This window comes from Esox lucius, chromosome 24 (assembly GCF_011004845.1).
Source record: "Esox lucius isolate fEsoLuc1 chromosome 24, fEsoLuc1.pri, whole genome shotgun sequence".
Classification (NCBI taxonomy): Eukaryota; Metazoa; Chordata; class Actinopteri; order Esociformes; family Esocidae; genus Esox; species Esox lucius.
In genome coordinates this window covers 19,188,765-19,206,182 of record NC_047592.1, presented here as the reverse complement: position 1 = coordinate 19,206,182, position 17,418 = coordinate 19,188,765, and positions in this window count along the sequence as shown.

Genomic DNA, 17,418 nt, shown 5'->3' with positions numbered 1-17,418 from the left:
TCTGTTTATGCAAGATAGCTCTTTGTTTTCATCAAACGTTTTAGAACATATTTGATCGTAATGAAGAGGCCGAGGAAGGTTATTCTGTCCAGGAACACATTCTACCAGGCAACGCGCAATGCGTTCATTGACTGAGCAGCCATCCAGATGACAAGTGATTACAATGATATTTATATTTAAATTATGTTGTCTGTATTATAAAAAAGATGACCTCATGTCCTCCTAAGTTTAAATAGAACAGGAGACAAGGAACATTTTGAGAGCACATTCCTTACAAGGATTTAAAGTGGAGAAGGAAAAACTGACCCTACTCCCTTGTAACAATAATATAGCAGCATAAAACCTTGGGGCTGACACTGTGTATTAAACAGTATACCAAATGTTTTGATGTAATTGCCTGTCATTTCACAATGTTGTTGCTCTTTCTTTTTTAAATAATATTTGTTTTCAACCACCAGATGGCATGGCTGCCTACCTGTGTGCATTGACAAACTAAAACAGAGGTTCCCAAACCAGGGGTTGTGACCCCATGTGGGGTCACCTGATATGTAAATGGGGTCGGGGGAGAATGTTTAACATTTGACTCTCATAGCCATCCATCCATCATCTTCTGCTTTATCCGGGGCCGGGTCGCGGGGGCAGCAATCTAAGCAGAGATGCCCAGACTTCCCTCTCCCCAGACACTTCCTCCAGCTCTTCCGGGGGGACACCGAGGCGTTCCCAGGCCAGCCGGGAGACATAGTCCCTCCAGCGTGTCCTAGGTCTTCCCCAGGGTCTCCTCCCGGTGGGAAGGGACCGGAACACCTTCCCAGGAAGGTGTTCCGGAGGCATCCGAAACAGATGCCCAAGCCACCTCAGCTGACCCCTCTCGATGTGGAGGAGCAGCGGCTCTACTCTGAGCTCCTCCCGGGTGACCGAGCTTCTCACGTTCCATCCTTCCCTCACTCGTGAACAAGACCCCTAGATACTTAAACTCCTCCACTTGAGGCAGGCACTCTCCACCAACCTGAAGTGGGCAAGCCACCCTTTTCCGACTGAGGACCATGGCCTCGGCTGCAAACCCTTTTCCGACTGAGGACCGCTTCACACTCGGCTGCAAACCGTCCCAGCGCATGCTGAAGGTCCTGGTTTGAAGGAGCCAACACGACAACATCATCTGCAAAGAGCAGAGATGAAATTGTGTGGTCCCCAAACCTGACACCCTCCGGCCCCTGGCTGCGCCTAGAAATTCTGTCCATAAAAATTACGAACAGAACCGGCGACAAAGGGCAGCCCTGCCGGAGTCCAACATGCACTGGGAACAAGTCTGACTTACTGCCGGCAATGCAGACCAAGCTCCTGCTTCGGTCGTATAGGGACCTGACAGCCCTTAGCAAAGGACCCAGGACCCCATATTCCCGAAGCACTCTCCACAAGATGTCGCGAGGGACACAGTCGAATGCCTTCTCCAAATCCACAAAACACATGTGGATTGGTTGGGCAAACTCCCATGAACCCTCCATCACCCTGTAGAGGGTATAGAGCTGGTCCAGTGTTCCACGGCCCGGACGAAAACCACACTGTTCCTCCTGAATCCGAGGTTCTACTATCGGCCGTATTCTCCTCTCCAGAACCCTGGCATAGACTTTCCCGGGGAGGCTGAGAAGTGTGATCCCCCTATAGTTGGAACACCCCCTCCGGTCCCCCTTCTTAAAAAGAGGGACCACCACCCCGGTCTGCCATCCCAGAGGCACTGTCCCCAACCGCCACGCGATGTTGCACAGGCGTGTCAACCAAGACAGCCCCACAACATCCAGAGACTTGAGGTACTCAAGGCGGATCTCATCCACCTCCGGTGCCTTGCCACCGAGGAGTTTCTTGACCACCTCTGTGACTTCAGCCCGGGTGATGGACGAGTCCACCTCTGAGCCCTCATCCTCTGCTTCCTCAATGGAAGACGTGACAGCGGGATTTAGGAGATCCTCGAAGTACTCCTTCCACCGCCCGACGACATCCTCAGTTGAGGTCAACAGCTGCCCACCTCTACTGTAAACAGCGTTGGTAGGGCACTGATTCCCTCTCCTGAGGCGCCGGATGGTTTGCCAGAATCTCTTCGAGGCCAGCCGATAGTCCTTCTCCATGGACTCACCAAACTCCTCCTAGGCCCAAGTTTTTGCCTGCAGTCCGCTTGGCCTGTCGGTACCCGTCAGCTGCCTCAGGAGTCCCACAAGCCAACCAGGCCTGATAGGACTCCTCCTTCAGCTTGACGGCATCCCTTACTTCCAGTGTCCACCACCGGGTTCGGGGATTGCCGCCTCGACAGGCACCGGAGACCTTACGGCCACAGCTCCGAGCGGCCGCTTCGACAATGGCGGTGGAGAACATGGTTCACTCGGACTCAATATCTCCAGCCTCCCTCGGGATCCAGTCGAAGCTCTGCCGGAGGTGGGAGTTAAAGATCTCTCTGACAGGAGACTCTGCCAGACGTTCCCAGCAGACCCTTACAGTACGTTTGGGCCTGCCAAGTCTGTCCAGCTTCCTCCCCCGCCATCGGATCCAACTCACCACCAGGTGGTGATCAGTTGACAGCTCCGCCCCTCTCTTCACCCGATTGTCCAAGACACACACCCGAAGGTCAGATGAGACGACAACAAAGTCGATCATCAACCTGCGGCCTAGGGTGTCCTGGTGCCACGTGCACTGATGGACACCCTTATGCTTGAACATGGTGTTCGTTATGGACAAACTGTGACTAGCACAGAAGTCCAATAACTGAACACCGCTCGGGTTCAGATCAGGGGGGCCGTTCCTCCCAATCACGCCCCTCCAGGTGTCACTGTCGTTGCCCACGTGGGCGTTGAAGTCCCCCAGTAGAACGATAGAGTCCCCAGTCGGAGCACTTTCCAGCACCCCTCCCAGAGACTCCAAGAAGGTTGGGTACTCTGCACTGCCATCCGGCCCGTAGGCACAAACAACAGTGAGAGACCTATCCCTGACCCGTAGGCGCAGGGAAACGACCCTCTCGTTCACCGGGGTAAACTCCAACACATGGCGGCAGAGCTGGGGAGCAATAAGCAAACCCACACCAGCCCGCCGCCTCTCACCATGGGCAACTCCAGAGTGGTGAAGAGTCCATCCTCTCTCAAGGAGTGTGGTTCCAGAGCCCAAGCCGTGCGTAGAGGTGATCCCGACTACCTCTAATCGAAACCTCTCAACCTCACGCACTAACTCAGGCTCCTTCCCCACCAGCGAGGTGACATTCCACATCCCTAGAGCCAGTTTCCGTGTACAGAGATCGGGTTGTCTAGGCCTCTGCCTTCGACTCCCGCCCGATCCTCTTCGCACCGGCCCCTTATGGTCCCTCCCGTGGGTGGTGAGCCCACGGGAAGGCGGCCCCACGGGGAAAGGCCCGGCCACCAGGAGCTCGCATACGAGCCCCAACCCCGGGCCTGGCTCCAGGGTGGGGCCCCGGCTGCGCCTTACCGGGCGACGTCACGGAACTCAAAATCTTAAGCATCATTAAGGGGGTTTTGAACCGCTCTTAGTCTGACCCGTCGCCTAAGACCTGTTTGCCTTGGGAGACCCTACCAGGGGAATAAAGCCCCAGACAACATAGCTCCTAAAAATTATGACTAAACTAAAAACAGATATGACCACCCAATTAAGCCTGTCTTCATCTAACCCAGGACAGTGTGTGGGGGAATTGGCGCAAGCAACCATTTTTTGTAATTCATCAGGTATTCTTTGAATTTCTTCCCATGATTTCTGTATATCAAAAACCTCCAGAAATCTCCTTCTGGAACAATGGCCTATTTTTGAATGATCTCTTGGCCACAGTCATCTATTTTGAAATTGTTAATCTGGATACTCATGCTCTTTAAACTGACTTGTTCTTTTAGAGTAGTTTGACTCGCCATTCAGAGTGCAAATCCATCTACCCATAGTCACAGCCCCATGCTGTTAGATTCTGTCCACTTTTGATCCAAAATGTATGCAACTGGAAGTCAGGGGAGAATCTTTATTTTGTCTTTATTCATCTTTATTTAGTATTTTATGACAGTCACATACACAGTTCCTATCAGGTGGTATATGGACAGAGTGTTTGGGACCCATCAGTAATGGGGCATCACATTTCCTACCTAGTGTCCTTCGTTCAGAGATAGTTGGTACTCTCATACATTGTGTCAAGCTTAATTCAGTAACTTTTCATGCCCAATATCAATTACAAGCTCAGTGTTCACCAAAGAAGTCAGTAATGTTAACCAACCCTGTGATCTGGTGTTATAATACCAGACTCTAAGCTTCAACAGGGATGACAAGTTGGAAGTCTATGGAGAAGGGCTTTGTAAACTAACAGAGTAGTGCAGTAGTCTACTGGTCTTTAATGAGGTCCAGACACATTTCTGGTAAAGGATGCAGTGTTAAGTATTAAAACTGTCAGATGTAATAAAACAAAGGGCACTACAGTATAAAAGGGTCAAGGGATCTCAGAGTCATATCTGTTCTACTTTAGTAGATAGTATCTCCAGAAACAAGAACAGGTAAAACAGTTGATTGAACAAATAACTTGAAATAACCAGTCAGCGAGAAGCAAGATTTATTTCTATAAATAGTAGCTAATGGACAGATAAACAGTCTTTATTGAATGACTTACAGCAAATAACTTTTCTGAAGAACACTTGCTAGCTACAGAATTAGGCTACTTTAACAAACACTATCTAAGTCTTCAACATGTCAGAAAGCTAGTAAGGAATGTGCCTCCTTTGCTCAAGAAGAAGTGTAAAGGTCTGTTAAATAACCATGGTTCATTGATTATAGTCAATGGATTAATTAATGGATTATGTCTGGTTTCTTTATTAAGTATTCAGATGGCGGTAAAGGGCAAGTTTTAATGACCAATGATGATAATGAATAATAATCAGGTCAGGGGTCGTCTCCGGAGTGACAGGTCTCTGTCAGGGATGGGGAGGCCTGCCAGGGTCAACACCCCTACTCTGTTGTCATGGACACTGATTTTAACATCCCTCACAAATGTAAGCCCTCCATTGGACTACGCTGCTATGAGGCACTGAGACTTTTTACATCAAAACAAGAGGGAAGAGTGCCCCCTGGTGGTCCCCCAAAACCACTTTCAGTAGCATCTGGTCTCCTGTCCAGGGGCCAACAGTGACTGACCCTGGTTAGTTTCAGAGGGTGCAATGAAACTGGAATACTGTTTTCCCCCAACATTATATTCTGTTCTGCTAGAGGACAGGTTTAAGTGATCAAGGTTAAAGTGCTTTAAGCAGCAACTGATGAAGTGATGAAACTCAAGCAGGACACATCTGAAATGCTTACTGGAAATAGCCATGCTAGACAAAGCTAACACAGCAAGCATCTAAACTGGCACTGAGGGGACACCCATGAATCAGAGATTCCAGAAGTGTAAAGGATCACTGGACAGTGCAATTCTAGTTGATTCAGAGTTTTGACAAGTCTTCTTTGCATCTTTAAGTGTGACGTTCCTTTCTTCCGTCCGTGTTGCACTTTGCAGTCATGACTCAAACCACTTCTAAGTTTCTACTTTGACCACGTGTTTTTGGCTACGTTTTTGGCTAATTCCCAAGTTGTTGTTGCAAATCATTTCATTTTGGCAAACACTCTGGCTCATAATTATGTTTGCTATCCAGAATTGACAGAGGACTGAAAAATAAAATGCATGTCTGTTCAAATAAAATATATAAAAATCCACCACCACTTGGCACTGCCCCTCTACTACTCAACCAATCAGGAACTGCCACTGCTTCCAAGTTGTAACACTGCGTAATTTCTTAAATGAGTGAATCGAACTCTAGGAACTCCTCTAAAGGCAAATTCCCTTCACTCAGTTTTGCTGTGTTTAATGATGTTACTATGGAATGTGATGTGTATGTCTCAGTGAGGACCACACAGGTTCATTAATGGACAAGTGAAATAGAGATAACCAAGAATGATCTGATCTAAGATGTAGCACATTTGTCCAACAACAAAACACATCTTAATTTTAACATACCTGGATATGGGCGCATTAGGTTCTCATGTTGGGGGAAACTGGGTAACACTTTATTTGTAGAGTTAATCTGTACTCCCCTTGTAGTATCTCTCTACAGAGGCTCTGAACTGTGAAGTTAAAGAGTAATCTACAGGCCGGAAGTTCTCCTGGTACAAGACTGTTCCCTACAGAGCTGGGTTATGTAATATATGTGAGAAGAGAGGGGTTGTCTCAGGATGGGCAGAGGAACCATTGAGGTTAGCTGGTTATGTTCACTATTAGTAACCAACTTAGTGAATGTTTTAGGGGATTAGTGTAGTAGGAGTGAGATTGATATTGATGGGATGTTATATCCAACTTTTACAACTTTCATATAACAATAAATGATCAGACAGTAGACAGAGATCAGGTAAGGTAACTTATTTAGTTAATTTGTTCAGATTATTCTTTTCCCTTTGCTCATGGTACAGTGTCTTTAGTTGGTTCATTTGTTCACATTATTCATTTCCCTTTACTCATGGTACAGTGTCTGATAAAACAATGACAAGTCCAGTAGGACAATCAATTCAAACACAACAGGGGACAGATTATATTTTTTGCAAAGTGGTACAATTAGTTGGTACAAAGTTAATGTCTTCTAACATGGGGGGGCATGTCTGCCCTGCCCCCCCCTTTCTCCTACGCCCTTCCAAGAGAAACATCCTAAAATCTATTGTATGTCTGTCCCTTTATGGTGTAAAATGAAGAAGGAACCAGCCTGTAGTCATGTAGTTCATGTAGTCAACCATGAGGAGAAATGGTCTAAAATGAACATGGCTGATTACAATATGGTTTCTGTAAGTACCTCTAGAATGTTACTCTCTCTCTCTATTTGCCGTTGTGAGAGTAAAGAGGTGCAATCTAACCAGAATATCATCATATAGGAAGTGGGGATGTTTGTAGAGAACTGTTGTTCAGAGAGAGTTACTTGTCACCAAGACAGAATGGTTCACTCCTGGATCTGTGTTCTACTCTGTGAGTAATGACTTTGTATGTTGTTTATGAGCATAAAGTTTTTTACAACTCTTTTACTGCAGCACAGTTTACATTTGTGTATTACTACTGTACTATAATGATTTTCTTTGTCTTTGTTAAAATATTGACTGTACTCAGTACTCAGTACTACAACAATTTTGGCTTAATATCTGTTGGTATTTAAACGTGTTTAAGTGGATGACACAAACACCACTAAAATGATCACCCAGATAATACATACACAACTGAGTCATGTATTTAGGAAAAAGAACAATAGGAGAAAAAAATCAATAAAAAGAAGTGATTAAGAGGGGCAGAACAACAGTCATCTTCATTGTTGACACTGGGACTGGTGTTTTGTGGGTACTACTAAATTAAGCTGCAAGTACAGGACTGTGAGGTGTCTGTTTCTAGCAACATCAGAGGTGTCGCTGGGATCACAATACTTTCAGGGATTTTGTATTGTTTTATATTTTCAGGTTTAAATGTCTGTATGCTTATGTTTTAGTAAGTAGTTAAAAATTTTTTTTTGATTTTTTAGATTTTCTTTGCACTTTTATTGATTTCCTCTATTATTACATCCAGCTCCGGGAAAAATTAAGAAACCACTGCACCTTTTTCTTTCCTTTCCAAAAAAGTTGGAAAGGAAGGTTTTAAGTGAAGATCAGAAGGGTTAAAATTAAGAGACCACTGCAATTTGAACGCTTCTGTTCCTCACACAAAACTTCTGTTTGAAATTTTTTTGGAAAGGATAGAAAAATCTCTTAATTTTTTCCAGAACTGTATTTGTCTAAATGCATGGTCTCTGGTCTTCATTACTTAAAATAAGACGAAGAGAACCTGGGTAAATACAATATGTAGTGTTTAAATTATCATTTAATTTTTTTTAAGTAAAAAAGACCTGTCAACTAGAAACTTGCCCTGTGTGAGAAAAAAATATATTTATAATTTGTGGTTTGTGCTCACTATTTACAATGTGTGAAAAGGGAGGCTCCCTGAACCTGTCTATTTCCTTTGTGGGCAGTGGAATAAGTGAGGTCAACTAGCTAGTCTCATCACCAACAGCCAACTAAGGAAAGGAGGCTAATTCAAACCTAATGTACATCTGTATGTAGGGAACAATACCAGAAACTGATCTCATCACATGTTTCTATTCTTTATTCTTCTAATAACAAAGAAGCAACCAGGGTCAAACGTTTTAGCCAACCATAAGATCTTAGTCTGAAAATAAACATTGCATCAACTGCAACAGAATGGTTGTGTCACACATTGGTTAGGAAGGCAGGACACAACCACAGAGGTTTAATGATGTATAACAGAAGGAAAATACAAAAGGCACAAATGGCAGGAACAGGATACAGAACCAACTCGCTAACGACAATGACCAACACAAAACGCTGTGGCAGGAGGAACTTAAATGGCGACACAATGAGGGAGTAAATAAGGTACAGGTGGGAACAATAAGGACAAGGACAGAATGCATGAAGAAACACACACAAAACCCCAAAATAACGGAGCTACATTCCAAAACAAAAACCCAAACGGAACAGAACCTCACAGGTTGCTCACAGTCTTTTAGATGTCTTGATTTCATGTCTGTTTTGGCAGTGAGAGGGTGAAGTGGCGTGATTTAACAAGACCCTTATCATATAGGAAGTAGAGTGGTTAGTAGTGAAAGGCCATCAAAACAAATAAAGGTTATTTTAGTTGTTTTTAATGCCCTACATGGATCAGCAGCCTTCTATATTTCAGACCTCCTTAGCAGCACTCTTCCTCAAGGACCCTTAGGTCGTCCAACAAACTGCTTTTGTGTTCCACGTCACATCTGAAGTTTAAAGGAGATCGGGCCTTTTCTGTTGCTGCTCCAAAGTTGTGGAACAGCCTACATTTATATATTAAGGCCTCTACTAGTAGCAAAATTTTTTAATCTCATCTTAAGACCTATCTTTTTTCTTTATCAAATGGGTAGTAAGTTCTGTTTATGTTTGTCATCTCTTATAAATAGGTTTAGTTGGCTATATGTTTTGACTGTACAGCACTTTGGTCGACATAAGTTGTTTTTAAATGTGCTTTATAAATACATTTTACTTTTAATTTGACTATTGTTCAGAGGGAGTTACTCATCACCAAGACAGAATGGTTCATTCCTGGTTCTGTGTTCTACTCTGTGAATTCTATTTGTATGTTTGTTTTTATGAGTACCAAGTGTACTAAGGTTAATTACTACTCTAATACTACAAAACAGTGTATATACCTGTATTACTACTGTACTGTAAAAACATTCTTTGTCTTTGTTGTAGTACTGAATACCCTCATCTACTGTGTTCACTCTCAAGGTAATGATAGATATTCATTCATTTGATCAGACCTCAATCTCTCTGTTCTTCATCCTCTGTGTCTGTCACTGCCTTTCCTTTTTCATGTTCATTTTTACTAAATAAGTTATTTAGTTGTTTTTGTTTAAGATAAGTTTATATATTAGATGTATTTTATTTTGTCTGATACTGAAGGTAATTGTGTTATGATGGTTTTGTTTGTGTAGGTAAAGCCTGTAGTGACACTGAAGCCCAACTGTTCTGGTTGAAAAATGTAAATGTGAATGTAATTGTTTTGAGTCTGCTTTGCTGGGCTGCTGTACATCATTGGTGTTGAGTGTGGCGCCTAGTGGCGAGAAATGGGTAGTGCAGTTTGGGACGTTACTGTTAACTAGTGGATGAGTTTAATACCCACACGTGGCTGTTCTATACATCTCGGATCCTTGGAGCAATACGCCGTACGTGTTCTTTTGGTAGTTGTATGCAGATATCATAATTAACACTTATGTTAATATGTAAGCAATAATATAATAGTTATTAAGATGCAATTCCATGTTAGCGTAGCTCATTCTTTTTCCTCGCGTTCGCTGCGCGTGTATGCACAGGCTTATATGTTTGCGTATGAAAATGTGAAAGGGCTATTTGGTAATTATATTTTTGTTTGTATTCCTTAGTTTTACAAAAAGAAAACAATGCGTGAAGTGAACTCCAATAAATCTCCATCTTAAGAAGACGTCAAACCAGCTTCATTCATTGCTTTGTTCGCTATCTGCCTAAGCATTGTTAGGACACAACTGCTAGGACAGATCACCAACAGTCCAATATTCAGAGGAGAGACTGTCACTATCAGATGTGTCATAGGAGGAGGAGACTCTGACTGGGAGTATGACTTTATTAAGAATGGTCAGTCAGTTTACTCTGACACAAAGCCTGAGTACAGAATCAGTTCTGTCTTCACATCTGACAGTGGTGAATATTGTAATATTTTTATTTAGCAACACATTGAGACCTGGGTCTCATTCACAAGTGTGCCCTGGGAACACAACCAAACAAATGGCACATAAACATATAAATACATATAAAACATGCAAAAATACATAGACATTCACAGTTAGTTAAAACAAACACATTCATCAAATGAAGTACCGACTGGATTGATCCATTTTGGTCTTCCATATTGTTAGATTCTGTCCAAGTTTGATCCATGAACAAAATAAATGCAACCAGAAGTCAGGTGAGAGCCATCTTTATTCAGCATGAGTCTATGATGTTTTCCTTCCATTTCTCATTTCTCTCTCTCCAAATGCTTACAACGTAAACACAGTCATTTATACCAGGACACAGGGGAGGTGGTCAGTGTTCATAGCCAACCATTACACAGACTATTATAAGAAATAGTTTGTCCTACAAAATACCCTTGTATGGCGTATTTCAACCTATGGGTCTATTCAGAGAGTCCTATGACAGTCACATACACAGTTCCTATCAGGTGGTATGGACAGGGTGTTTGGGACCCATCAGTAATGGGACATCACATTTCCTACCTAGTGTCCTCCATACAGAGATAGTACTTTCATACATTGTGTCAAGCTTAATTCAATTACTTTCATGCTCAATATCTATCAATATGTAGGGTTGGAATATACCATACAAGGGTATTTTGTAGGATAAACTATTTCTTATAATAGTCTTTGTAATGGTTGGCTATGAACACTAACAGCCTTCGATGTGTCCTGTCATAAAAGACTGTTCATTTTGTTATCATTGGAGAACATGTAAGAACTATGGAAGGTCAAAATCTAGGACTCATGCTGAATAAAGATCCTCCCCTGACTGGTTTGTTTAAAGACTCCGAAAAGTGGACAGAAGCTAACAATATTAACAGGAGACAGTGTTTTGAATAACCACCAAATCTTACAATCAAACTATTTATTGTTAGGAATGAAGCTAGATTCCCATCAAATATCCTGTAGTTCTACTCTTCAGTCTTCTCTGTCTTGTATCAGTGATGTAAAGTTTCAATGTCAGTTATTGCAGTCAGTGTGATGTTGACCCAGCAAATTGCCTGGTTGTCCTAATAAGTCATTGTAGGTGTGTAGTGGAGTAGTGCGTTTCCAACACTTCACCAATTCAAGATTAACACCACAACAGTGTCTTCCACTGTGTTGGGACCATGTGACCTTTCCAGTCAACTGGCCCGTGGTACTCTGACCTGTAGTATCTGGAGTCTTTCCAGTCAACTGGCCCGTGGTACTCTGACATGTAGTATGTGGAGTCTTTCCAGTCAACTGGCCCGTGGTACTCTGACCTGTAGTATGTGGAGTGTTGTGGAAATTTCTTTATACAATGTATTCTCACTGAGTAAAGGACTGAGTCCCACTGTTAAGATAGGTATAGGAATGTGTGGGATCTGGTATTTGCATAGGGGACATCTATTGTCTGTCCAGATGCAGATCTATGGGTTTTAGGACAGGATAGGAGAAGATACAACAGTGGGCAGTAAGGTCAGTTGGCCCCTTTGGGTAAACACTACAGTAAACATTATGGCAGGAAGGATAAGGTGGGGGAAGATAGCATTTGACTTGTGTGATAGAACAAAGGGAAAGGTGTTTGATTGACATGAGACAGATGGCAGCATCTTACCACACCCCTTTTCCTATGTGATATATACAGTTGAATGAGCTACATTAGTTAGAGGCTCCTCAGACGATTATGTTTGTGTAAGCGGTTGACGCGTCTCTCATAATAGTCTCTGTGCATAATAATTAATAAAATAATGTACAAAGAGAACTTTGTTTCTGTGTCCCTTACTCCGAGTGTCGATACATGGAATTACCATCACAGGAGTCTTTCCAGTCAACTGGCCCGTGGTACTCTGACCTGTAGTATGTGGAGTCTTTCCAGTCAACTGGCCCGTGGTACTTTGACCTGTAGTATGTGGAGTCCTTCCAGTCAACTGGCCCGTGGTACTCTGACCTGTAGTATGTGGAGTCTTTCCAGTCAACTGGCCCGTGGTACTTTGACCTGTAGTATGTGGAGTCTTTCCAGTCAACTGGCCCGTGGTACTTTGACCTGTAGTATGTGGAGTCCTTCCAGTCAACTGGCCCGTGGTACTCTGACCTGTAGTATGTGGAGTCTTTCCAGTCAACTGGCCCGTGGTACTCTGACCTGTAGTATGTGGAGTCTTTCCAGTCAACTGGCCCGTGGTACTCTGACTTGTAGCATGTGGAGTCTTTCCAGTCAACTGGCCCGTGGTACTCTGACCTGTAGTATGTGGAGTCTTTCCAGTCAACTGGCCCGTGGTACTCTGACCTGTAGTATGTGGAGTCTTTCCAGTCCACTGTCCCATGGTACTCTGACCTGTATTATGTGGAGTCCTTCAGGACTCAGGTCTCGCTGTCAATTATTCATCTAGTAATGGAGTGAGAAGCCAAGTGATCTGACCCTGGCATCGTTCCACCAATGTGAGTGGTCAGGAAGATTTTGAACAGATTCGACCAGCGTATTTGTAGAAATCCTTCCTGAACATGCTGCTGTTACACACTCAGTTGTCTGTATCCAGTCAGTAACGTGATGTATCATCAGAAAAGGGGTTTTGATGTCCCGATCTGTGATGACCCCACTGGGTATTGTTCCGTCAACTCCCAACAATGAAGATAATAGATCAGTCCTGAAAACGTGAGGATCTCAGAAGTTCAATCATTAGAGTGAAGCATACACCCCATTAAGACAAGTTTCAATAAAAGTCAATGTCAACTTTCCTTTTCCATCCAGAACTGGCTTGGTTGATGTTTCATTCAATGTGCTATATTTATGCCTGATAGCACCTGGCAGTGGAATGAGATTCCGTTGTCCGATCAGACTTGAATTTGCTTAGCCAAATCAAATTATTTTAGATCTATGCTATTCATCCATTAAAATCTTAAACCTTACATCAAACAAAACAATTTCCAAATAAACAAATTAAAAACTAAAAAATTAAAAACAAATCCCATGAATAGAAGATGTAAAACAACAGATGCCAATATTCTGTTATAACTTTGCCAACAGGAACAACCCAATTTTTATGTAACTCCCTATAAGTACCAATTTTGATTTGACTTTAGCCTTAAGCTCAACTCTTTCTAATCATAATCAATGAACATATCATACATCCCCTCTGCTTTCAATTCATTAAGCCTATGGAAAGTTACACCATGAGCAAAAGCAGAAAAATGACAAATATGGCCACAGGAGGCGCCATCCTGAACCCGCACTGGCCATCATTACAGGACAGGCATGAACAATAGAGAATTGGCAAGATGGACAGATCTGGAATCCATTCGAGAAGGTGTTGCATACAGTAAATTCATTAAAAAAAATAAAAATGTACATGTTGAATGTAAACACAATCAAAGACATCAAATGGGTTACATGGTCATTTGTGTGAAGGAATTATAAACCATATAACCTATTGTTTTGATTACACTTCAGAATCTTTTCTCTGGTCAATGAAATTGGCTATCAAGTATTTATAAACTCCTGTAGTTTGGTGGCACATACTTCACTTAACAAACAAATTGCCCTCTAGGGGAATGTCTGTTATTAATAACTATTATTAGACTATTATTATTAAAAACTCCAGCCCATATTGCAGTGGTGTACCTGCTGCAACCACTAATTGTATTACCATATCTACAACACCCAAAATTTGAATTTTTAAAGGCTATGGGCCAACTTTTGATTAACCACCTACATTTTAGGGAAATTCTTCAACTCTGTTTCATTTTGCAAATGTATTCTTAAATAGTGTCGGTCAGCCAAACACTAAATTATAACTTTAATGCACATTTTGACCATGTCTGTAATAAGACATGTTATTGACTTATTACAGGTTTAAATTCTATCCTTTCCAATGCTTTTGATGTTGTAAAGTGTGCTCCCATATCTACATACATAGTAATTTAACTTTATTGTGGAAATTCCAAAACAGATATGACCACCCAATTAAGCCTGTCTTCATCTAACCCAGGACAGTGTGTGGGGGAATTGGCGCAAGCAAACGTTTTTTGTAATTCATCAGGTATTCTTTGAATGCTTTCTGTATATCAAAAAACTAAAAAAATCTCCTTCTGGAACAATGGCATATTTTTGAATGATCTCTTGGTGACAGTCATCTATTTTCAAGCTCTTTTTGATGTCGTCAGCCAATGATTTTGCCATTTTCTAAATTACAACATCAGGGCTGCAGTCCCCGTTTGTCCCACGTTGTTTTTTCTTTAACTTCTATTGTACAAATATTATACAAGTGTCCCTTGCTTCTTCTATCAATGACTCCCAGATAACATGAGGAAGGTTTCATCACTGTTTCATCAATGTAAGTGGCCTTAAAGGTCGTAGCTTCTCCTGTGGTATTTCATGGAGTAAAGCACATACCTTTCAGTGTCAAAGCAAACCTTATGTATCCTTACCACAGGTTTCCACAGCCTCAAAAGCCAGATTTCTAGTTCTTTTGGTTCCAGGTGTGTCAATCTGGATACTCATGCTCTTTAAACTGACTAGTTTTTTTAGAGTGGTTTGACTCACCATTCAGAGTACAAATCCATCTATCCATGGTCAAGGCAACATGCTGTTTCTGTCAATTTTTGATCCATGAACAAAATGTATGTGACTGGATGTCAGGGGAGAATCTTTATTTAGTCTTTATTAATCTTTATTTATTATTTTTACAAAATATTCACAGAGCCTATTACAGTCACATACACAGTTCCTAGCAGGTGGTTTGGACAGAGTGTTTAGGACCCAACATTTTCTGTCCTTCATACAGAGATAGTTAGTACTTAATACATTGTCTCAAGCTTAATTCAATTACTTTTCATGCCCAATATCTATCACAAGCTCAGTGTTCACCAATGAAGTCAGTAATGTTAACCAACCCTGTGATCTGGTGATATAATCCCAGACTCTAAGCTTCAACAGGGATGACAAGTTGGAAGTCAATGGAGAAAGGCTTTGTAAACAAATGGAGAGTAGTACAGTAATCAACAGGACTTTAATGAGGTCCAGACATATTTCTGGTGAAGAATGCATGAGATAAGATGAGATGTAATAAAACAAAGGGCACTACAGTATAAAATGGTCAAGGGATCTCAGAGTCATATCTGTTCTACTTTAGTAGATAGTATCTCCAGAATCAAGAACAGGTAAAAAAGTTGATTTAACAGATAACTTTAAATATCTAGTCAGTGAGAAGCCAGATTTATTTATATAAATAGTAGCTAATGAATGGATAAATAGTCTTTATTGAATGATTTACAGCAAATAACGTATCTGAAGAACACTTGCTAGCTACAGAATTAGGCTACTTTAACAAACACTAAGTCTTCAACATGTCAGAAAGCTAGTAAGGAATGTGCCACCACTGCTCAAGAAGAAGTGTAAAGGACTGTAAAACAACCATGGTTCATTGATTATAGTCAATGGATTAATTAATGGATTATGTCTGGGTTCTTTATTAAGTATTCAACAGATGGCGGTAAAGGGCAAGTTTTAATGACCAATGATGATAATGAATAATAATCAGGTCAGGGGTCGTCTCCGGTGTGACAGGTCTCTGTCAGGGATGGGGAGGCCTGCCAGGGTCAACACCCCTACTCTGTTGTCATGGACACTGATTTTAACATCCCTCACAAATGTGGGGCACTGAGACTTTCTACATCAAAATAAAAGGGAAGAGTGGGGGGGTGGTCCCCCAAAACCACTTTCAGCAGCATCTGGTCTCCTGTCCAGGAGCCAACAGTGACTGACCCTGGTTTGTTTCAGAGGGTGCAATGAAACAGGAATACTGATTTCCCCTGACATTATTCTAGTTGATTCAGAGTTTTGACTAGTCTTCTTTGCATCTTTAAGTGTGACGTCCCTTTCTTCCGTCCTTGTTGCACTTTGCAGTCATGACTCAAACCACTTCTAAGTTTCTACTTTGACCATGGGTTTTTAGCTACATTTCTGTCAGTTATTCATCTAAATTCAGTGGTCAGTGGATAAAACCATTAGCTAGTCATGGTTTGAACATTCCCAAGTTGTTATTCAAATCACATCATTTTGGCTCATAATTATGTTAGCTATTCAGAATTGACAGAGGTTTGAATAATTAAAATGCATGTCTGTTCAAATAAAATATGTAAAAATCCACCACCACTTGGCACTGCCCCTCTACTACTCAACCAATCAGGAACCGCCACTGCGTTCAAGTTGTGTCAATGCGTCATTTCTTAAATGAGTGAATCCATCTCTAGAAACTCCTCTAAAGGCAAATTCCCTTCACTCAGTTTTGCTGTGTTAAGATGTTACTATGGAATGTGATGTGTATGTCTCATTGAGGACCACACATGTTCATTAATGGACAAGTGAATGAGAGATAACCGAGAATTATCTGATCTAAGATGTAGCATATTTGTCCAACAACAAAACACATCTTGATATTAACATACCTGGATATGGGCGCATTAGGTTCTCATGTTGGGGGAAACAGGGTAACACTTTATTTGTAGAGTTAATCTGTACTCCCCTTGTAGTATCTCTCTACAGAGGCTCTGAACTGTGAAGTTAAAGAGTCGTCTACAGGCTGAAGGTTCTCCTGGTACAAGACTGTTCCCTACAGAGCTGGGTTATGTAATATATGTGAGAAGAGAGGGGTTGTCTCAGGATGGGCAGTGGAACCATTGAGGTTAGCTGGTTATGTTCACTATTAGTAACCAACTTAGTGAATGTTTTAGGGGATTAGTGTAGGAGGAGTGAGATTGATATTGATGGGATGTTATATCCAACTTTTACCACTTTCATATAACAATAAATGATCAGACAGTAGATGGAACTCAGGTAATGTAACTTTATTTTGGTTAATTTGGTTAAATTATTTGGTTCATTCTTTCACATTGATCTTTACCTTTACTCATGGTACAGTATCTTTAGTTGGTTCATTTGTTCACATTGATCTTTACCTTTACTCATGGTACAGTGTCTGATAAAACAACAAGTCCAGTAGGACAATCAATACAAACACAACAAGGGACAGATTATATTTTTTGCCAAGTGCTATAATTAGTTGAAACAAAGTTAATG